The sequence below is a fragment of the Castor canadensis genome, chromosome X (genome assembly GCF_047511655.1).
Source record: "Castor canadensis chromosome X, mCasCan1.hap1v2, whole genome shotgun sequence".
NCBI classification, from domain to species: Eukaryota; Metazoa; Chordata; class Mammalia; order Rodentia; family Castoridae; genus Castor; species Castor canadensis.
The window spans coordinates 52,853,172-52,876,858 of record NC_133405.1 but is presented as its reverse complement, the minus strand read 5'-3'; the positions used below and the strand labels follow the sequence as shown (position 1 = coordinate 52,876,858).

At 40.0% G+C, this 23,687-nt stretch overlaps 1 protein-coding gene and 1 pseudogene across 4 annotated transcripts in view; both read left to right on the top strand.

Moving 5' to 3' along the window:
- The first annotated feature begins 14,049 nt into the window (after positions 1-14,049).
- On the top strand, positions 14,050-14,873 carry LOC141419933 (UPF0729 protein C18orf32 homolog pseudogene; annotated as a pseudogene).
- Positions 14,874-19,802: 4,929 nt separating this feature from the next.
- The window catches only part of Drp2 (dystrophin related protein 2), a 45,623-nt gene continuing 41,738 nt past the window's right edge, over positions 19,803-23,687 (top strand). The window contains exons 1-2 of one of the 4 annotated variants that reach the window (XM_074062310.1): positions 19,803-19,928; positions 20,088-20,155. The gene's annotated coding sequence lies outside the window, so the exon portion shown is untranslated. Of the gene's footprint in view, positions 19,929-19,949; positions 20,241-23,687 lie in introns of those variants that run through there. The other 3 variants (XM_074062313.1, XM_074062312.1, XM_074062311.1) reach the window with 3 other exon arrangements.

Here is a 23,687-nt window from a genome sequence, read left to right as displayed (position 1 = left end):
TTTGCTTTGATTCAGCATGAATAATAGTAGCTAGCATTTATTGAATTCTTATCATGTGCCAGGCAATGTGCTAGGCCCTTCGCATATGGATCTCGTTTTATTTTCACACCTCGCATGGATAATTTTAGACTTTTAATTTTACCGAAAAGAAGCTAAAGTTAGTAAGTAGGCAGTAGGCCTTTGGATGCTATGCTGGTAAGCACTATGAGCTTACCATTCTGAAGTATCAAAACTGATAAGTACTCAATGAATACTTGAATAAATAAATTATTAAAGGTCTCTAATTTCCTAAGACTTCCGGAAGGCCTCCATCTGAGTCACATGTTTTCGGCCCATCACTTGGAGGAGAGCTTAGACAGATGGTTGAGGAGAATTAGGTTGTGCTTGACATTTTCAAGCACAATTGAGTCCCACTTCAGGAAAATAGAGAGCAGTTCAAAAGTGAAATTACCTTCTCTGGTCTGTTAAATATGAGTTAGCCATGCTGTAGCCATCTGCTTAGTCTTAGGGGAAAAGCTTAGGACCTGGGCAGTAAGTACCCCCAAGCCACATTTTTAATAGCTGCAGTTTCCTTATAGGTAGGGGTGAAGGGAAGATAGGGGGACACATAGAAATTTAGTCTTGTAATGTGATATCTTTTATGCTATTGGATCACTTAATTTCCATGTGCCTCAGTGTCTCCATTTATGGAATGGAATTTATTATAGTGTGTAGCTTGAATGTCTCCCAAAGGTCTATGTTTTAAAGGTTTAGTCCCTATGGTGGTGCTATTGGGAGGTAGTGGAACCCCTGGGACTATGAGACCCCAGTCTCTTTTGCTTTTGTGATGAGGTGAGTGGATTTGCTCTACTATGTGCTCCTAACATGATATGCTGCTTTATCACAGGCCCAAAGCAATGGGGCCATTTTACCATGGCCTGGAACCTCCAAAACTGTGGGCCCAATAACCTTTTTTTCTTTATAATTTATCTCAGGTAGTTTGTTATGGTAATGTAAAGCTGATTAACACAGAATTTTCCTTGGCTTGATTTTTATTTCTGAACAAAATACTGACTCACAGTGATTATAAGACTGCAAAGGCTCTCTGAAGGCTTAGCTAGTTGTGAACATTATGTCCAAATTGGGGTACAATGAGGTGTAATGGGAATAATTTGGGCAAAGTAGTACACTAGAGAGGGGGCAATGAGAAACTACTGAAGTAAGATTTCCTTGTTTTCAGTAAGAAGGTTGCAGCAAGTGATTATTACTTATAATGTGCTTGAAAATTACAAAGCATTTTGTAGCCGCTTTTCAGTACAGTCCAATAAATTGATATAAGACTCAAAGTAATGAGGCCAGGCTTGAAAGAGTCAGCCAGTGAGTAGGAAGAATGAATAGTCATTAAAATGAGAAAATGACAAAAATGTACCTCGTAGGCCCCGTACAGTATATTCTCTAAAAGCCTTGTTCCCTGCTCTTAGAGCGATTTCCAAGAAGACTCTGGCTTAATGCTATAGTTAGGTAGGGGAGGTAATAAAGGGCTGGACTGCTTTATGGCATTTGGGGCTGTTCAGCATGGCACTGTTGGATGAACTGCATCTGGTTTGCCGTAACACCTCTCTGTACTTCTGTGACCACCGTGTAGTCCTTCTCACATTCTCACATTCTCTTCTGTGTTGCACTTGTTGGTTTCTTTATGCTCTGTTAGACAGAAACTGGGACTTAGCCATTTTTGAATCTTGCTTTGGTGGTGGAAATGTTTTACACAGACTAGGCCCTCCCTTATGTGCTGTCCAGTACCAGTGACCTAGACAACTCAACTGCTCCTAGTCCTGGATGAGCTAGTAATAGGCAGATTGAGCACATGTGTAGGAAAAGAGCTAAATAAAAGCAATAAGGACTTTTTAGAAAATAGGTATATTTGATAGGCCCCAAAAAGGACTGATGTAATGAGAAGCCACTTCACACCCTCTAGGATAGCTGAACTAAAAAAGACAAACAATAAATAAAACAAATTGGATGTAAAGAAACAAATATGTACAGAAATAGGAACCATTGTACTTACTGTCAGGAATGTAAAATGGTACAAAAATTCTTTTCCTAGGTATACACTTAAAAGGAGTGAAAACAAACCAGGCATGGTGGCTCACACCTGTAATCCCAGCACTTGTGAGGCTGAGGTGAGAGGATCACAAGTTCAAGGCCAGCCTTGAACTCAAAACAAACTGAAGTAAAAAACATATCCACACAAAAACTTGTACACAAATGTTCACAGCACCAATATTTGTAATGAAAAAGTGAAAACAACCCAAATATTAGTAAACTAATGAATGGGTAAATAAAATGTGGTATACCCATATAGTGGAATATTATTCACCCATAAAGGGGTGAAATATCAATACCTTCTACAACATGGAAGAACTCTGATAACAGTATACTAAGTGAAAGAAGGAAATATGGGAGCAACTGATAATGGGTATGGAGTTTTTTGGAGAGGCAGATGAAAATGTTCAAAAATTAATTGTGTAAACAAGAGCAAACAGGAAGGATTTTATTTCTTGGTGGACTATGTAGAACTTGGGATTTATCTATCTATCTATCTATCTATCTATCTATATAAAACTGACTAGAAAATTAAATTTATCCAGCATACAATTTTAAAATCTGTGCCAAAAATGTGTATTCAAAGAAAATCTTCTTTTTCTTTTTCTTTTTTATTATTGTGGTAGTGGGGGTACATTTTGACATTTACAAAAGTTCTTACAATGTTTCATAGTTGAATTCATCCCTCCATCATTCTCCTTTATCCCCCTTGTCCAATTAGGCTTTGTACCATCACTCATTTATGTAAGTGTACTTCATTATAGCACTGGTCCTTCTCCCATGACATGGAAGTGTCACACAGCACCTATAGAAAAAGACCTACCAATCCCTCTTCCTGAGAACTGGACCTTCTCTGAACTTCCTAACACTTATTAATTTATGAAACTTTTTCTCAGCATAGTTTTGTTTCGCATGTCCATTGGATTTCAAATTTTATTAAAAAATACAAAACAAAAAATTGATTATGGTGATGGTAGCATAACTCTAACATACTGAAAGCTATTGAATTATACAGCTTTTAATGAGTAAATTGTATGGCAATAAAGTTGAAGTATTAATGATGAGAGTGATCAGATTTTGTTGAGCTTCCGTGCTTGTTTTACAGGCCAGTATTATTTTTGTTAGGAATTATATACGGATGTGCAGGGTTTGTACTTTTATCTCTTTGGCGCTTGTGGTTTCTGAATGTCTTATCCTGAACTTGCTGGACTCTAGCTGCATATCATGCATATCACATTGAATCTTTCCCTTTTTACCTTCCCCTTCAAAATCCTTTGCCCTGTGTCTTTTATCTGTGATTAGAATGAAAGTGACAAACTAATGAGTCTAATGGGTAATGACTTCAAATAGCAGTTACATTTTGACAGATGCCTTAACCTGAAGGAAGAGATTAATAGGGAATTGCAGGCACCATGCTGGGGCCAGTAGGGGAATTCATTTTGATAAGTGATAGAATTTCAATCTTCTTCAAATCATAATAAGTAGGTACCTACTGGCTCTACCCATGCCTGTAAGATTGAATTTAAGGTTGAATCTAAGGAGAGACCGGTGAGGTAGCTCTGACTGTGATTGGTTACTGTCCAGGCAACACTGTGAGGCATCCTTTTGTTACTGACAGGTTCTCACCTTGAAATTGTCACGTTGCCTCTGCCAGGCACATATTGTACAAATATCTTACATTATCACTACTAGATATAAAAGACAGACAGATCTTGCTTTAGAGGCCCAGGCTTGCTTTAGATTCCCAAGCAACTTCAAGTTTTAAAGCCATCCCTGAAAGGGGCCTCTCCTAGTTGGTGGCCAAGGTACTTGCCAAATGTACCAATATGTGCTCTCACATGTGCCAAGAATTATGAAGTGGTAAGTTCTAGGATGTGCCCTATTTTTAATATTGTGGGCCTGCCTGGAACTATGAGAGAAGTGAGAAAGGAATCAGCTTCGGAGTCAGATGGATTTGGGATTGAATCCAAGCTTTCAGTTCCTATTAGCTTTATGAACTTGGACAAGTTGCTTAAAGTCTCTGAGCTGCAGTTTCCTTGTCTGTGAAGTTGGAAATAATAATCCTTAGCTCGCTGAAGTGCTGTGAGCATTGCAGGAGGTAACAGTGCTTTATACTGTGTTTGGCACCAAGTACAATCCCCCAAAATGTTAATTCTCTCCCCTCTAATGCAAGTTAAAGTAAGAAGTGCCCACCTTGCCTCAACAATCTGAACATAATAAAACATGAGTCAGTAGCAATTCCATTTAGCCTAGAAAACCTGTAGTTGTAATTGAATTGTATATCTTATCCTGGAAGCTCATATTGCTACTGGGTGTGCATGTGTCTAGCAGTCTGGGCTGGAAGGAGGATAATGGGAAGGATGGTGTTCGTATGTCTAGTTGAAGAACTGTAGTATTTGATCCAGCCTAGAAACAGGGAGCTAATTATATTCCTGGCACGGCTTTCTGAGCTGCTATGATATACTCTGGGTCTTTATGTCCTCTGCAGAGAGGGAAAACACTAGGACCTTAGAGCAATGGAAATAATAATCTGTTACATTTGAAGAGCACTTTGTAATTTCAATATATTCATAACCCATTATCCTGCTTGATTCTCAACCAAATCAAGTGAAGTAAACAGGGCAAATATGATCCCCTTTCTGGTAAAGTAGAAAAACCAAGGCTTAAAAAGGTAAACAGTGATTTTATACCAAAATTTGGATTAGGATCTTTGTCTTCTGACTCCCAATTCAGTGTTCTTTCCACTGTGTCACTTTATCTGTAACTCAAATGGTTTGTGTCTAAATGGAATATATTTGAAAACATAAATAGAACATAATATTGTGTTATATAACACCCCAGCTGCTGGGTCTGGTTTAGCAGAAGCTTGAAGAACAGCAGAAGAGGGTGGGAGGTAACCAAGTGTATGAATTGAGTTCTGCATTTTGAAATGTTTAACAAAAGCAACAGAGACAAGGACATTGATTCTTCACCCTAAGTATATTGTGGCCTTGCATTATTCCCTTACTAACTTCAGTGACAAAATCCAACCTTTTCACCATTGTGTGCCTAAGTTCCTAACATGTTCCTCCAACTTATCTCCCAGCTTCCTGCTTCTTTCTTCTATGTCATGAACCCTTGGTGAAAGCACCTCCCTTCTTCTGTCTGACTCTTCCCATCCCAATTCATCCCAATCTTGCTGGTCTTCTACTGACCCTTTTGAGTTTGCTGCACAGAACCCCATTCATTGGAAGCAATCTCTGCTACATAAATAAAATAATATGGCAGGAAACAGTTTATAAAACTGAACTGAAAAAGATTTATTATTATTATCCTCTACATTTTTAGTCTTACTTTTTACTTCGCAGACTTAGCTGATGCCTAAGAATTCTTTGCTGTAGTGATGTTATTTCCCTTCAAACTTTCTCCAGCTTGTCAGTGATGCAGTCCTTTTGTTTTGGATAGTACTAGGAATTGAACTCAGGACCTTGTGTTTGTTAAGCAAGTGCTCTACTACTCGAGCCATACCCCCAGTCCTTTTGCTTTTAGCTTGTTTTTGTTTGCGTTTTTGCCTGGGGTAGGCTCAGACTACAATCCTCCTACCTGTGCCTTCCAAGTAGTTGGAATTACAAGTGTGCACCACCACACCTGGCCAGTGACATAGTCTTTTGGTGTTTTTGGTGGTGGTCATGGTGGTACTGGGGTTTGACCTCATGCTTGCTAGGCAGGCACTCTACCATTTGAGCCAGGCCCCCAGACCCTCAAGTGACATTATCTTGATCTTGCTGTGTATGAGGTGGGTGGGGTGATGCTGGGACTCTGTCTAGTGGGCAAACATTCTTCCCACTTCCCAGACCCCAGGAATCAACAAACTTGTTGCTCCTCACATATTTTTAGGAAATGGGGAAAGAATCAGATGTAATGGAAAGATTAATGATAAGAGCAAAGTGGGGGGTATAAGAAGGTAACAGAGGAGATAGGGAGAGAATGTTACGAGGTCATGGGTAGAGGTGTTGACTTTAGGGAGGAAAATAAGGATTTTGTTTTGTCTGGAGACAATGTTTTCTTTCTTACAGCTAAGACTGTAAGAAATTCTGAGGTGAAGAAGTCTGCAGGGATAGCATCCACCTTTTCAGTAAAACAAGAATGGAGATTATTTGCTGAGGCACATGTGCTGGGGCTGAGTGTTCAGGAAAAGTAGAGATGACTTGCAGTAGTTCTTTTGGTAAACATGGTCAGGAAGCCAACCAATAGGTTGTGGAATGGCAAAAAAAAATCAATAGGAATTAACTACACTGTCTGTCCCCTTCTCAAAGGACAACAAACCTACTTCCAGTTTGTTTCTCCTTCAGCAACTTAGCAAGTGGTCAGCTTGGGAAGAAAGACAAAAGGGGAGGGTAATATGACAAAGATTCATTGGGAGAGCAAGGCCCATTCTTCCAAGATGTAACCAATGCCAAGTTCCCACCCTTACTACCAACTGCCCTGCTTCAGGCACCACCAGATGAGTTCTACAACTGCCTCCTACCAGGCCCCCACACTTCTAGTCTTTCTATCCTCCAGTTAGTCCTTCACTTCACTTATCACTCTATCGTATTTATGTTTAATTGTCTTACCTAGTAGGCTGTGAGCAACTTGAAAGGAATGCCAAAGCCTTCTGTATGCCCCTGTGGTGTAGCACAGAACCTAGTGTGTAGTAGGCACTCGGTAATGGTTTTTTAAATGAAAACCACTGGGGTTATGTATACATTTATATCTATGTAGTACTGAGGTCTGAACTCAGGGCCTCACGCTGACTAAGAAGTGCTCTACCTCTTGAGCCATATTCAGTCTTTTACCTTTTAGTTTGTTTTTCAGACGGGGTCTTTCACTTTTGCCAATGTCAGCCTTGGACTGCGATCATCCTACTTCCACTGCCCAAATCGCTGGGCACCAACACACCCAGCTTGGGGTTTTGTGGGTTTTTCTTTTTTTGCAGCACTGGGACTTGAACACAGGGCCTCATGCTTGCTAGGTAGTCACTCTACCACTTTAGCCACTCCACCAAACCTTTGTTTGTATTTGTTATTTTCAAGATAGGGTCTCAACCAGGCTGCTTTGAACCACAATCCTCCTGATCTCTGCTAAGTAGAGATCCTGAGTAGCTAAGATTACAGGCTTGAGCCACCTGTGCTGGGCCCAGTCTGTTTTTTGAGATCAGGTCTGGATAACTTTTTGCCTGGGCTGGCCTTGAACCTCACAACTGGACAGAAAAGTCTATTCTGACATTTAAATCCCAGGGAGATTCATTTTCACCCAGAAGACATCTAGACAGACCAGAGCAAGTGCATAGGCTAGCTTCAATTATTTCTCTGAAGAGGACAAAGAAGAATAAAAATAGATCATACCACAAGCTTTGATTTTAGCTCACCTTGGCCCCACCTTGCAAGTCTCTGGAATTATAGCTGTGTACTACCATGCCTGACTTTTGGGGTAATTTTCTAAAACATGAACCTGATCATGCCACTTTCCTACTTAACAATTTCAAATGATCCTTAATATGGGATTCCCATGCCTCTGTGGTCTGATCCTTGTGTGCTTCCATGGTTTCTTCTCTTGCCACCTTCCCTCTCATACCCACAGCCCTGTCCTAACTTACCCTTACTTAACTACTACGTTCAGTCCCTTAGCAAATCATATGCTATGACCTTTGTGCTTTTCATTTTCTTTCTTTCCACTTGAAATGCCCTAGTTATCCTTGTCCACCTAGCAAAGTCTGGCTCCGTGATATCATAGTGGATCTCAAACATCCTCTTCCCACTTTTGCCAAGGTGAGCTAAAATCAAAGCTTGTGGTATGATCTATTTTTATTCTTCTTCACCCTCCTCAGAGAAATAGATGAAGCACTTGCTCTGGTCTGTCTAGATGTCTTCTGGGTGAAAATGAGTCTCCCTGGGATTTAAATGTCAGAATAGACTTTTCTGTCCAGTTGTGAGGGTAAGCAAAGAAGTTATCACTCCTGAAACAACCAGAGACCATATTTATTCCACCCCCCCAAAAAAACAAAACAAGCCTCCTCCAAATCCCCCCAAAAGACCAATGGCAGTAGGCAATGCACCTTCGCTGGCCTGTGAGAGAGCACGTTGGCCACAGCACCCAGTGTAATGAGTACATGAAGGCAGTGAGCAGGTTAGGGACCATGGGAACTTGGAGAGCTCCACGTCATCTGAAGGTCACTTGTCTCTTCCCCTTCATACTCCATTCATAACTTTAACTATATTTTGTTGGGACTGCTCACTTCGGAGTTTTCTTTTTTTATATTATTCATATGTGCATACAAGGCTTGGGTCATTTCTCCCCCATGCCCCCACCCCTTCCCTTACCACCCACTAAACCCCCTCCCTCTCCCCCACCCCCTCAATACCCAGCAGAAACTATTTTGCCCTTATCTCTAATTTTGTTGAAGAGAGAGTATAAGCAATAATAGGAAGGAACAAGGGTTTTTGCTAGTTGAGCTAAGGATAGCTATACAGGGAGTTGACTCACATTAATTTCCTGTGCGTGTGTGTTACCTTCTAGGTTAATTCTTTTTGATCTAACCTTTTCTCTAGTTCCTGGTCCCCTTTTCCTATTGGACTCAGTTGCTTTTAAGGTATCTGCTTTAGATTCTCTGCGTTAAGGGCAACAAATGCTATCTAGTTTTTTAGGTGTCTTACCTATCCTCATACCTCCCTTGTGTGCTGTTGCTTTATCATGTGCTCAAAGTCCAATCCCCTTGTTGTGTTTGTGCTTGATCTAATGTCCACATATGAGGGAGAACATATGATTTTTGGTCTTTTGGGCCAGGCTAACCTCACTCAGAATGATGTTCTCCAATTCCATCCATTTACCAGCAAATGATAACATTCGTTCTTCTTCATGGCTGCATAAAATTCCATTGTGTATAAATACCACATTTTCTTAATCCATTCGTCAATGGTAGGGCATCTTGGCTGTTTCCCTAACTTGGCTATTGTGAATAGTGCCGCAATAAACATGGGTGTGCAGGTGCCTCTGGAGTAACCTGTGTCACAGTCTTTTGGGTATATCCCCAAGAGTGGTATTGCTGGATCAAGTGGTAGATCAATGTTTAGCTTTTTAAGTAGCCTCCAAATTTTTTTCCAGAGTGGTTGTTCTAGTTTACATTCCTACCAACAGTGTAAGAGGGTTCCTTTTTTAAAGTTCCCTATATATTCTGGTTATCAGTCCTTTGTCTGATATATAGCTGGCAAATATTTTCTCCCACTCTGTGGGTGTTCTCTTCAGTTTAGAGACCATTTCTTTTCTTGAGCAGAAGCTTTTTAGTTTTATGAGGTCCCATTTATCTATGCTATCTCTTAGTTGCTGTGCTGCTGGGGTTTCGTTGAGAAAGTTCTTACCTATACCTACTCACTCCAGAGTATTTCCTACTCTTTCCTGTATCAACTTTAGAGTTTGTGGTCTGATATTAAGATCCTTGATCCATTTTGAGTTAATCTTGGTATAGGGTGATATACATGGATCTAGTTTCAGTTTTTTGCAGACTGCTGCTAACCAGTTTTCCCAGCAGTTTTTGTTGAAGAGGCTGCTATTTCTCCATCATATATTTTTAGCACCTTTGTCAAAGATAAGTTGGTTATGGTTGTGTGGCTTCATATCCGGATCCTCTATTCTGTTCCACTGGTTTTCATGTCTGTTTTTGTGCCAGTACCATGCTGTTTTTATTGTTATTGCTTTGTAATATAGTTTGAAGTCGGGTATCGTGATACCTCCAGCATTGTTCTTTTGACTGAGTATTGCCTTGGCTATTCGTGACCTCTTGTGTTTTCATATAAATTTCATGGTAGATTTTTCAATCTCTTTAATGAATGTCATTGGAATTTTGATGGGAATTGCATTAAACATGTAGATTACTTTTGGGAGTATTGACATTTTTACTATGTTGATTCTACCAATCCATGAGCATAGGAGATCTCTCCACTTTCTATAGTCTTCCTCAATCTCTTTCTTCAGAAGTTTATAGTTTTCCTTGTAGAGGTCATTCACATCTTTTGTTAGGTTTACACCTAGGTATTTGATTTTTTTTGAGGCTATTGTAAATGGAATTGTTTTCATACATTCTTTTTCAGTTTGTTCATTATTAGTGTATAGAAATGCTAGTGACTTTTCTATGTTGATTTTATATCCTGCTACCTTGCTGTAGCTATTGATGGTGTCTAGAAGCTTCTGAGTAGAGTTTTTTGGGTCTTTAAGGTATAGGATCATGTCATCTGCAAATAGGGATATTTTGACAGTTTCTTTACCTATTTGTATTCCTTTTATTCCTTCTTCTTGCCTAATTGCTCTGGCTAGGAATTCCAGTACTATGTTGAATAGGAGTGGAGATAGTGGGCATCCTTGTCTAGTTCCTGATTTTAGAAGGAATGGTTTCAGTTTTTCTCCATTAAGTATAATGCTGGCTGTACGTTTGTCATAAATAGCTTTTATAATGTTGAGGTACTTTCCTTCTATTCCTAGTTTTCTTAGAGCTTTTATTATGAAATGGTGTTGGATCTTATCAAAGGCTTTTTTGGAATCTATTGAGATGATCAAGTGTTTTTTGTCTTTGCTTCTGTTAATGTCGTTTATTACGTTTATTGATTTTTGTATGTTGAACCACCCCTGCATTCCTGGATGAAGCCTACTTGGTCGTGGGGAATAATCTTTTTGATGTGTTGTTGAATTCGGTTTGCCATTATTTTGTTGAGGATTTTTGCATCAATGTTCATTAAGGAGATTGGCCTCTAGTTCTCCTTTTTGGAGGTGTCTTTGCCTGGTTTTGGGATAAGTGTAATACTGGCTTCATAAAATGTGTTAGGCAGTTTTCCTTCCCTTTCTATTTCATGGAACAGTTTAAGGAGGGTTGGTATCAGTTTTTCTTTAAAGGTCTGATAGCATTCAGCAGAGAATCCATTCAGGTCCTGGACTTTTCTCTTTGAGGAGACTCTTGATTGCTGCTTCAATTTCATTTTGTGTTATAGATCTATTCAGGTGATTAATTTCCTCTTGGTTCAGTTTTGGATGATCATATGTATCTAGAAATCTGTCCATTTCGTTAAGATTTGCAAATTTATTTGAATATAGGTTCTCGAAGTAGTCTCTGATGATTTCCTGGACTTCCATGGTGTTTGTTGTTATGTCCCCTTTTGCATTCCTGATTCTACCAATTTGGGTTTTTTTCTCTCCTCATTTTAGTCAGGTTTGCCAGGGGTCTGTCGATCTTGTTTATTTTTTCAAAGAACCAACTTTTTATTTCATTAATTCTTTGTATGGTTTTTTTTTTGGTTTCTGTTTTGTTGTTTTCAGGTATTATTTTTATTATTTATTTCCTTCTATTTGTTTTGGGATTTGCTTGTTCTTCTTTTTCTAGGCGTTTGAGTTGTATCATTAGGTCATTGATTTGGGATCTTTCAGTCTTTTTAATATATGCACTCATGGCTATAAACTTTCCTCTCAGGACTGCCTTTGCTGTGTCCCATAGGTTCTGGTAGGTTGTGTTTTCATTTTCATTACTTCCAGGAACTTTTTAATTTTCTCTTTTATTTCATCAATGATCCATTGTTCATTAAGTAATGAATTATTTAGTTTCCAGCTGTTTGCATGTTTTTTGTCTTTTGTTGTTGAGTTCTACTTTTGCTGCATTGTGATCAGATAGTATGCACAGTATAATTTCTATTTTCTTGTATTTGCTGAGGCTTGCTTTGTGCCCTAGGATATGATCTATTTTGGAGAAGGTTCCATGGGCTGCTGAGAAGAATGTATATTGTGTAGAAGTTGGATGAAATGTTTTGTAGACATCAAGTAGGTCCATTTGAACTATTGTTATTTTATCTTGGATTTCTTTATTGATTTTTTGTTTGGATACCTATCTATTGATGATAATGGGGTGTTAAAGTCTCACACAACCACTGTGTTGGAGTTAATATATGCTTTTAGGTCTTTCAGGGTATGTTTGATGAAATTGGGTGTGTTGACATTGGGTGCATACAGGTTGATGATTATTATTTCCTGTTGGTCTATTTCCCCTTTTATTAGTATTGAATGTCTTCTTTATCTCATTTGATCAATGTAGGTTTGAAGTCTCCTTTGTCAGAGATAAGTATTGCTACTCCTGCCTGTTTTGGGGGGCCATTGGCTTGGTAAATCTTCTTCCAGCCTTTCATCCTAAGCCTATGCTTATTTCTGTCAGTGAGATGGGTCTCCTGTAAGCAACAAATTGTTGGATTTTCCTTTTTAATCCATTTCGTCAAGTGGTGCCTTTTGATGGGTGAATTAAGTCTGTTAACATTGTGTTAGTACTGATAGGTATGTGGTGATTCCTGTCATTTAGTTGTCTTAGTTGTTTGAAGGTTTGATTGTGTGTACCTAAGTTGAGGTTACTCTCTACTTTCTTGCTTTTTCTTTTCCTGTGGTTTGGTGCTGCCTGCCTTTTCATGGTTAAGTTGGGTGTCACTTTCTGTGTGCAGAATCCCTTGAAGAATCTTTTGTAGTGGTGGCTTTGTGGTCACATATTGTTTTAGTTTCTGCTTATCATGGAAGACTTTTATTGTTCCATCTATTTTGAATAATAGTTTTGCTGGGTAGAGTATCCTGGGGTTGAAGTTATTTTCATTCAGTGCCTCGTCGATCTCACCCCACGCTCTTCTTGCTTTTAATGTTTCTGTTGAGAAGTCTGCTGTGATTTTGATGGGTTTACCTTTGTATGTTACTTGTTTTTTCTCTCTTACAGCCTTCAATATTCTTTCCCTAGTTTCTGAACTTGTTGTTTTAATGATGATATTTTGTGGGGTAGTTCTATTTTGATATGGTCTGTTTGGTGTCCTGGAGGCCTCTTGCATCTGTATGGGAATATCTTTCTCTAGATTTGGGAAATTTTCTGTTATTATTTTGTTGAATAGATTACGCATTCCCTTTGCTTGCACCTCTTCTCCTTCTTCGATGCCCATGATTCTCAAGTTTGGTCTTTTGATGGAGTAGGTGAGTTCTTGCATTTTCTTTTCACAGGTCTTGAGTTGTTTAATTAATAGTTCTTCGGTTTTCCTTTAATTACCATTTCATCTTCGAGTTCTGAGATTCTGTCTTCTGTTTGTTCTATTCTGCTGGATTGGCCTTCTGTTTTGTTTTGCAGTTCTGTTTCATTCTTTTTTCTGAGGTTTTCCATATCCTGGGTGGTTTCCTCTTTAATGTTGTCTATTTTTGTCCTGAGTTCATTTATCTGTTTATTAATCATGTTCTCTGTTTCACTTTGGTGTTTATACAGTGCTTCTATGTTTCCTTTATTTCGTCTTTTGCTTTTTCAAATTCTCTATTTTTGTTGTCTTGGAATTTCTTGAGTGTCTCCTGTACATTTTGGTTGACCCTATCCAGTATCATCTCTATAAAATTCTCATTGAGTACCTATAGTATGTCTTCTTTTAAATTATTCTTGTGGGCTTCATTGGGTTCTTTAGCATAGTTTATCTTCATTTTGTTGGAGTCTGGATCTGAGTATCTGTTTACTTCATTTCCCTCTGGTTCCTGTACTAATTTTTTGCTGTGGGGAAACTGGGTTCCCTGTTTTTTCTGTCTTCCCGTCATTGCCCTTGGTGTTGTTATTGTCCCTGTACTATGTGCAATTAAGTATTTTCTGGCTTGTAATAATAGCACTAGTGATATTTAGAATGGAAGGGTGAAAGGGGATGGAAAGCAAAGAAGTTAAAGGAAAAGGGAAAAACTAATAATAAAGTAGAAAGAAAAAAAAACAAAACAAAGAAGCAAAAAAAGTTTCAAAGATATACACAGGGAGAGACAGTGTACTAATCAATCATAAGCCAAAAAGGCATTAGAGAGACAGAGAGATGATTGAAAATAAAAAATAAAAAGAATAAAGATAAGAATAAAACTAGGTGGGGCTCGGTGGGCCAGCGGGGGTCATAGGAGGGGTGCGCTCGGTCCTCGGTAGCCCCGCGGCGCTCCCGAGCGGCCCGGCGGGCTGCAGCCCTGCTCTCTCGTTTAGGAGCTCAAGCCTGGAACAATGGTGTGCATTCCATGCATCGTCATTCCAGTTCTGCTCTGGATCTTCAAAAAATTTCTGGAGCCATACATATACCCTCTGATATCCCCTTTGGTTGATCATATATGGACTAGAAAACCTATTCAAGAATCCAACAATACAAATAAAAGCAAAGTTGACTGCAAGGGTGCAGACACAAATGGATTACCAAGAAAAGGACCAACAGAAATCTCTGATAAAAAGAAAGACTAATGTGATTTTCCCCAAAGGATCTCAGTTGTTTTAAAAATGGACCTGACAATATGAAGTACCTTCTTTGTAGTTGTCTCTGACCTTTTTCTCTGAAACCAGGATTCTGGATAGAGTTTAGCTATTTACCTGATACTAATCAGGAAAACATATAGTATTTATATTTAAAATGCACTTAGTTATATTTAATGACCTCATTCCTGAGTCCCTTTTCCATTAAAGTAGCTCTCATTTATGTTATTTCCATTTTAATAATATGAATGAATAGAAGGTTTGTGCCAGTAGAAGGAAATTCTTGGGCCTCAAACATTTAATCACGTGAATTTGCTGGTTGCTCTTGACTATGGGCTCTTATAATTTGAGTGGAGTAAATTTTGCTGTGAAATAGTACAGTTGATTATGATGTGAAAACATAAAGATACAATTATTGTTGAACACAAAGAAGTTTATCCACAAGAGTAGTCACTGCTATTGCTCTGCAGAAGATGAAAAAGACAAAGTGGAAAACCATCTTTTACATAAATGTCTAATGTATAAAAAAAAAAAAAAGAATAAAACTAAAAAATAAGTAAATGAAAGAAATATATATATAAATAAAATAAAATAACACAAAATGAAAAATAGAAAAAAAAATCTCTAAGTTCAAATGCAATGAAGTTTCAGTCTTAATAGTTTTGGTGTCCGTCTCAGTCTCCAATCCTGGAGATGGTGCCTCAGATGTTGTTCTGTAGTTGTCTCATCAAAGGGGACGCATAAAGTAGAACAAAACTTGTCCGCATCTTCCCAAGCCGTCTGGGAGCAAGCGACTGGCGGCCCGGGGGGCCCTCCTGGTTTCTCCATTTAACGTGAAGTGGAGATTCTCTGCACCAGCTGGAGGTGTGGAGGGGTTAAAGTTTTGCCTCTTCTCGGTGGTTTTGCCTGCAAGGTGTGTCTCCAGCGTCTCTCCAAGATTTCACTATAGGAGGCACATTTTCTGCTTCCTCTCTCTAGCAGCTATCTTGGAATTCCCTCACTTTGGAGTTTTCAAAGAGAAAAGTCTCATCTATAAAGTCCCTTATGTCTTTGACGTCTATAAGAAAGGGAGACATTTGCAGAGGGAAAATGGATTGAGGAAAAGCACAAGAGATAGATAAGCTATCTTGGAAATTCTGCCCTAATCACATTTGTCTCCATGACTTACTTGGTCTGACACAAGATCAGGACACTTCTAGGTGAATAAAGGCAGTATTAATCATGCAGAGATTGCCCAGAGACATCTTACTATCTTACTTATTTGCTGTATGACCTTTGGCAGGTCACTTAACCTTACTATGTTACAACATGCTCACCTGTTCTCACCTGTAACATGGCAGTAGTAACAGAAATTATTTTCTGTGAAGATGAGCAACTAAGGTGTACAAAGTAATTCAAACATTGCCTAACTTGTAGTAAATGCTCAATAATCTTAGCTATTATTATTGCTATTATTATCTCATAATGAAATCAGCTAGTAAGCTGATAATGGTTTAATGTTTTCTGTCTCATATGTAATACTCTTATTTTCACAGGGGCTCTTAGAAGCCTTAATCAAAAGAAAAAAGGGGAGATAATTCTTCAACTACAATAGTCTAGGAGAAAAGTATTTTGAGAAGTGTTTTGCTGACCCCTCAAGATAAACTCTGTGAGATTATTTTTATAGAGACTAGTGCTTTATTTTTGTATCTGCAGTCTGTTTTCTCTAGAGATAGAAAAATGAAAAGGAGCATATTATTCCAAGTGCTTCTTGGTATTTTTTGGCAGTACTAGGATTTGAACTCAGGGCCTCATACTCCACCCTTTGAGCCACTCCTTCAAGTGCTTCTGGTGATCTGGGTAAGTCCAACTGTCATCAAAGTGGGGCACAATTACCCATAAGGCTCACTCTCTTTCCTCCTTCTGGACCTTGACTATGGTTTTTGGAGTGTGCTGGTGAGCTGGTGCCAAGGATGAGCAGTGAGTCAGGTGCTCCTGTGTCTGATGTGTATCTGTCATAGGTATTGTATGTCTATGACAGCCAACTTCTCAGAACATTCCCCCCATGGTCTTTTTCTGGCTGACTCCCCCCTCAGAGTCATTCCAAGTCAGCTGTAAAAGACTCCTGGGCCTCTGGGTCTAGATAATGTTGATAAATCCTGTAAGCTGTCAGGGCCATGATGAGGGCCAAGTGCAGGGTCAGGCCTGGGCTGGGCTGGGTAGCTAATAAAAATGGTCTGTTGAAGGTGTATAGATTGAAAAGTTTGTATGTGCTTTGTGGGAATTTTGTGTTTGCTTGTTTTGACGGTACTGCTTTTTGGTTTTTTGAGACAGGGTCTCACTGTGTAGCCCAGGTTGGCCTCCTCCTGCCTCTGTTCTCTGAGTGCTGGGATTACAGGTGTGTGCCACCACATCTGACTCCATTTTGCTTGTTTTGAAGAAATGGCTTTATTTCTAGTTATTTTCTGAAACCAATAGCTTAGTATTTTAAAATTTCATCTCAAAGAAAACACACACACATACATACTAGTTATTTCCTAGTGAAGGCTTTTCAATAATGGTAATATTGAAGTGTGTGGCCACAGCTAACATAAATGTATTATGTATTTCAAAATTGCTAAAAGAATAGATTTTTAACATTTTTTTTTCCAGAAAGAAAGAATTGTATTTTTAAGATCTTTAACATTCTTAACATGATAAATTGGTAAGTGATGGTATGTTCATTTGCTGGATTGACTCTTTTTGCAATGTGCACATAGATCAAAACATCACATTGTATTGCATAAATATAATAATATACTTAATTACTATTTGTCAATTAAAAGATAAGAATAATTCAATCCAGATCTGCCTGACAGCAGGATTCTTTTTTTTTAAAAAGAGCACACAATTTCATTTCATACCAGAGAAGTAGCACTATAACATTGTTTTAAAAGTCTTGAATTTTGTCTGATTAGAACCTATTGCTGAGTCAAATGCCCAGTTCTGCCTTTGGTGGTCCTGCTAGCTGGCATCTCTGCAGTTTCCCCTGGCACTGTTTAACTCTCCTGCCACTGAAGCAGACTGTGGCCCCAGCTTCCTGGTTATCTGAGATAGCACTGGGATTTAGTCATTGGGGAAGGTGGAGGAAGCACTGGCATGATTAGTTCTAGGCTTCACTCTGCCTGATGCTTGCTGTGGTGCAGCAAGGGGACCTTTGCCTGAGTGGACTCCTGGGTTCTGGCCCTAATTAGTGGCATGACTTTGGTCTGTAGTGCTTTTACTCTGTTTCTGTCATTTTTCTGACCCTGAGTTTCCCTCTGCCAGTGGCCCCCCTAGGGATCCTTCAGCTCTGGGGTCTGGGGAGTCTTGAAGGGATAGGTCACATGCTGCTGTGGGCTTCTGTTCCTGGAGAGGGAGTGAGACTGCTTGACCTTGGGATTCACTCTGGGACAGTTTTGTTTCTGGCAAGGGGCAGGGTTGGCTCCATCCCAATTCTGACCATCCCTGGGGTCCCAAGGACCACCTGGGAGTTCTTTTCCTTTCTTTCTCTCACCCTGGGAGGTCTCCCTTTCTTTTCTTGCTCCTCCCTGTGTCCTTCTCTCTCCATCTTTCTGAAGCATCAGACTCCTTGCATGAGACTGAAAAGGGAAACAAAAACTGGCTTCTAAACAAGACCTTTGGTGTGTCATCAACAGCAAAGCAACAGTAATAACAACACATGGAATGTTTGTGTGCATACTTTACAGAGCCTCTGAATACAGCATTTTGTCAGCCATTTTCGGGTCAAGCAGTAGGATTCTTTCCAATATGGAATGTAAGATCTTATTTGTCATTTTATGTTACGGTTGTTTTCTGATTTTTAGCAAAGGACAGATATGTACACTAGTGATATAGTCTCCCTCTTAAATAAAAAATAATAATTTAAAATACTTTTTCATTAAAAAGATCACAAAATAAAGAAAAATACAACTCTAAAGTAATAATGTTCAGTCCTTTACGTACTTTGCAAATGTTTACTAGTCCCACACTCAATAGGCCAGGAAGAAGTTTCTATTCTAAGTTCCAATGCCATCAGAGCACACAGAGTTTTCAGGGGCTTAGCAACCCTTCCCCAAACCAAGTTCTTTCTGTTATACACACCCTGTTCTCAAAAATGCAATGATTCTCCCATCCTTTGCCCTGACCTGGACTTGCAAGGGCTTCAAGTCTTACTCAGTAGGATGAAGGGAATAGTGGCATTTTTGGGGAGGGGGGATTGAACTCATGGTCTCATGTTTGCTAGGCAGGTGCTCAGCCACTTGAGCCACTCCACCAGTCCTTTTTTGTGATGGATTTTTTTCCAAGACAGGGTCTTGCAAACTATTTGCCCGGGCTGCCTTCCAATGGCAATCCTTCTGATCTCTGCCTTCCTAAGTAGCTAGGATTATAGGCATGAGCCTCCCACAACCAGCAGATGGCAACTTTTTGATTGATATCCATCCACCCTTCCACTTATTCATCTTACTCATTCAGTACACATGTATTAAGTAACCTGCAGTGTACTGGACACTCAGTAAAGGAATATAATATCCCCATCCAATATGTGGATTCTTCCTGGTCTCAAGGTGTTTGGAACGCAAGCCTTTTTATTTGCAAAAATTAATCATACAAAGGGGTTTCATTGTGATATTTATACACATATATATAATGTATTTCGATCAAATTCATTCCATTTGTATTACTTTTTTCTTAAACTCCCCAGCCTTTTCAACAGTTTTTAGTGGATTTCATTGTGCTATTTTCATTACATATATATAAAAAAATATACTTCATTACATATATATAAGAAATATACTTCAATCATATTCATCCTTCCATCACCTTCTCCTTTCCTCCTCCTTCCTCCCCCTGGCCCCCCAGTTCCCCTTTCATGATCATGTGATATTGTTATTATTATTATTAGGCCTAGATTCCACATTTGTGCATAAACATGTGATATTCATCTTTCTGAGACTGGCTTATCTTGTGGAGCTCAAACCTTTAACACAGGTAAGTTAGGAGAACAAGGGCAGGTAGAGTGACTGGAGAAATCAGTGAGGAGAGGCACAGAGAAGCTGTATTTTCTCAAATAATTCAAGGTCCATTTTGACTCCTCCACTTATTAAGGTTTTTTCCTACATGTAAGATCTAAAGGTGGGTAAAGACAGGACTCAGAGGTCACTGGCAGACTGCCCTGGGCCCAAGACCATACCTTGAGTACCAATGACAATTGTAGAACAGAGTGTTTCAGCCCCCAGCACAGAAACTGAACCCTGGACTGGCTACCGAAGGCCCCTGCCAGCTGCTGGCTCCGAAGTTGGATTTGGCTCTGGACTAGATCTGTGTAAGTTGGGGCCCAGGCTTCTGGCTCAGCAGCTTGTATTGATCTCCCAAGCTCTTTTGTCTCCTCCCCAGTGGAAGCCTCTCCTCCTCTCCCCTCTCTCCCTCTGCTTCTCAGGCTCTTCCGCTTGCCTCCTCTGCTCCTAATGAATTGAAATCTCTGAGAGCAGCCTCGGCTCTGGTAGTTCTACAAAACTGTCCTTGCTCTTTCTGCGTTTGCCCAGTCAAGGGGATCTTTGCCCGATGTTGGAGTGATGCTGTTAGTCCTGGTGATGATTGCATAGCAACACAGAGCAGCTCGGAGAGGGGAGGAGGAGGAGAAGGAGAAGGAGGGCAGGAGGTGGGAGAGACAGAGGGAGAGTGTGCACACAGCAGCTGTCGGCATCCCTGTCTCAGGGACTTCTTTGCTGATTCACAGAGGCAGCCTAGCCCTGGCTTCCCAGCTTCCAGCTACCGCCTGCTTCTCAGACCTGATGGAATCAGAAGGTAGGCCACAGAGAAATTATTTCCAAGCCTCGCCCTTGTTCAGCTGGCAGAGGGGAAATGACTGAAGGGAAAGGAAGCTCCAGAGGTACTGTGTGAGTGTGTGCGCGCAAGCCTGTCTGCCTGCCTGCCTGTATGTGCCTTTGGGGGAAAGCTTGCATTAAAATGCTCATAATGAAGTAGCCCACTGCTTGGATTCAGAAAGAAATAAAAGATGCTCAGGAATAGGAACTCAAGCCAATTCAAGTAACTGTTATCTAAAAAGAAGCAAGAGGAAGGTCTGTGGTTTGCTGCTTTGAGAGGAGAGGGGCATTTATTTATTTGCTTGTTTATTTTAGGTTCTCAATGACTTGCTTTTTGTCCAAGGGTAAATTTCCTGGTGAGTGGAAAGGGGAGGTGTATGGAAAACACTGGCTGGCAAGGGAGAAGAGAGGAAAGACGGGACCTCTGAGCAGATTTTCCTGAGCAAAAGCCTATTCTGACCAGCAGACAGGACACAGGAGTTTTTCCCTGAAGTAAACTGGGCTCTGACCTAAGAGCTGGGGCTAAAAGACTCATCTAATCTCTGCATTTACTTTCTGGCTTCCTCCATTCCCCCTCCATGCATTTTCCCCCCTTGTCTTCTCCTCCAGTTTCCTTTCTAGCCCTAGTAATCAGGAGGCTTGGAGTGGTTTGAAACAAGGCTCACTTATTCACATCCTAATACCTTTGGCTCTCCTTACCTTTCCTAGCCTTAATTCAAGTGCTCCAGCCTGGTAAGTGGGCCTGGGACTGTATGGGTAGTAAAGGTTGGCAGGTAGAGACGGGCCTCATGGGTGTTGGGTCCAAGCAGGTGGCAGGGCTAAGGTGGGGTAAGAAGGGGAAGAGGAGGAGAAATGTTAGCAGCAACTGCTGCCAGTTTCCACTGAGCATGGTGCATGTTGTCAGGCAAAGAACATATTTTTATGTTTCCTTTGATTGTTCAAAAGAAAAAAGCATTTAAGAAGCTCTATGTCTAGTTCACTTTAGTTACTGACTTTTCCAAAGGAATTCTCATTTCTAGATTAAAGGCCGTCAAGTAAATCACCTTTCAAAATCAGCTTAAGAGATTTCCCCTCTGAGCTTGGGGTAGGGTGATGATTTCATAGAACCTCAGGGCCTTCTAAGAAAAGCCCCCTTCCCCAAAGGCAGTACTGAAAGTTCAAGTAAATGTGCTTTCCTTGAAAGAAGATGGAGCCCCTGTTTTTGTGGGTGGAGGGGCCTCTGTCTTTGAGTCCTGCTTCCTGCCAACTATTGCTGTGGGATGAAGGCACATGGGAACACTCTTGTTCCCCTAGGCATTCAGCCCTAGCTAAGTAGCTCTGAGCTCTTGCTTGGAGCACCCTTCAGCTTTGCTATCACCTATAGAAGGAATGCATGGCTTGAAGCAGCAAACTTAGCAAAGGCCCAAAAGCCAGATGCAGATAGCACATCTGCCTGCACAGCCCTCTTAACACAGATGCTTAGAAGTTTCTGATGTTTGATCTTATTAATGAAACCTGAGAAGATAGAAACCCCACTCAGTGGAAATGTTAGTATGAAACTACATTCCTCTCACAAAGGATTCTAAAGACACACAGGCAACTAAAATAGCAAGTAAATTAAATCCTTCTGGGACAGCATTTACCATACCACTGTTCTGTTGAACACTACTCTGGGAGAATGTTAATAGATTCTGTTTTAAAGTGTTGGTGTGTGAGAAAGAGAGAAAGAGAGCGAGAGTGAGAGAGAGAGCCAGAGAGAGAGAGAGACAGAGAGAGAGAGAGAAAGAGAGCATTCTGTGACCGGGGAACCCCTTCCAATATGAAAAACATTTTAGCATCTTATAGACATGGTTTGGGGAATTGCTGCTAAACAAACAAAAACAGTCAAACAAAAACCCTGGAGGAAACAGTGGCATGAAAAATGTTATAAGATAATCTACTTCAATGCTGCTTTTTTAAACATGAAAAATGCAAGAGGTTCATAAACTTGTTCTTCTTCCCATAACTGGTGAGTTTCTGAGATTGTCTCCTGATTCCCAGCCGGCTGCATCCCACCCAACTGCTGCATCGCTAGCAGGCTCCCTCCCGTGTAACTGGTCTCGTGAAAATGAAGCAGATTGAAGGACTAATCCTTTAATTTTGAGTGCAATATTTGTATTCAATACATTTCTTTTAGTATTTTGTTGTATCTGAAATGCATGCTCTTTCTTTTAGCATGGGGTTGTTGCATTTTAAATATTGCTTTATAAAATATTTTGTACATTTAAAAGGGCATAAAGAATAACACTGAAAGTCAGGCTACCTACTGCCCAGGTTAAGAAAGAAACAACACCAGTGGAGTTGAAGCCCTCTGTCCATCCTCCCATAATTAAAGTTCCCACCTTCCAAAGGAAACACTCTCCTGGGTGTGGAGTTTATCATCCCCATGCATTTATTCATACTTTACAGCATATGTATGTCCTTAAACAACATATGCTGCTTTACATGTTTTAAAAGTTTACATCAATGGTATATTGTATATATATATTCTTGTACAATTTGTTTTTCTATTCAGTGTGAAGTGCATCCATGTAACGTGTGGTTCTAGTTCACTCATTTTTTTCAGTAATATACTTATGAACATACCACAATTTGTTTATCTATTCTGCTGTTGATGGACATTTAGACTATTTATGGTTTGGAGCTGTCACAAATCTCTATGATTATTCTTGTGTAGGTGTTCTTTTCTTTTCTTTTTCTTTTGGCAGTACTGGGGTTTGAACTCAGGACCTTGTGCTTGCTAGGCACTTGAGCCACTCCACCAGCCCCTGTGTAGGTGTTCTTAAGTGACTGTTTCTATCAGGAGAATACCTGGAGTGGAGTTGTCCTCCATATGAGCACAATCACCTTTGGGACATATTGTCATTTTGCTCTCCAAAATGCTTACTAACTTATACTCACACTAGCAGTATATGAAGGCTTTAGCTTTATCGCATTAGTTGACTCAGAATAAAAATCTCACCCATGGGGTTGCATCTGTGATTATTTTTCAGTGGAAAATACATTTTATTTCTCATAATTGCTTGATAGCTAACTTTGTGGGAACATATTTTCTCTTTTCCATGTGTAAATGAAGAGGTTGGCTCAGATAGCTCAAAGGTCCCTTCTAATTTGACAATCTGAGTTTCTCTGATTTACTTGTCAGGTAAAATACATCTGAAGCAGAACCACGGCTTTTGGCTACATTGCAGGAAGTGATTTCAGGAGCATGCAACAAAGTTTGGTACCAATGACATGTGTGTTTTCTCTTACTGCCATGCTGTCAGGTAGAAGGGCCATGTTGAGAGAGGAAGGTAGCCAGGCAGTGTTACCCTGAATTGAGGAAAAGAGTCTGTAGCCCTTTGTAAGAAAGTCTTCTTCCCACTGCCATGTTCTTTCCCACAACTCTCCATCTTAGAAGTCTTCCCTATTTCTTGATACTTTTTCTCCCAAGAACAATAAATGATTTTTTTTTGCAGTACTGGGGCTTGAACTCAGGGCCTACACCTTGAGCC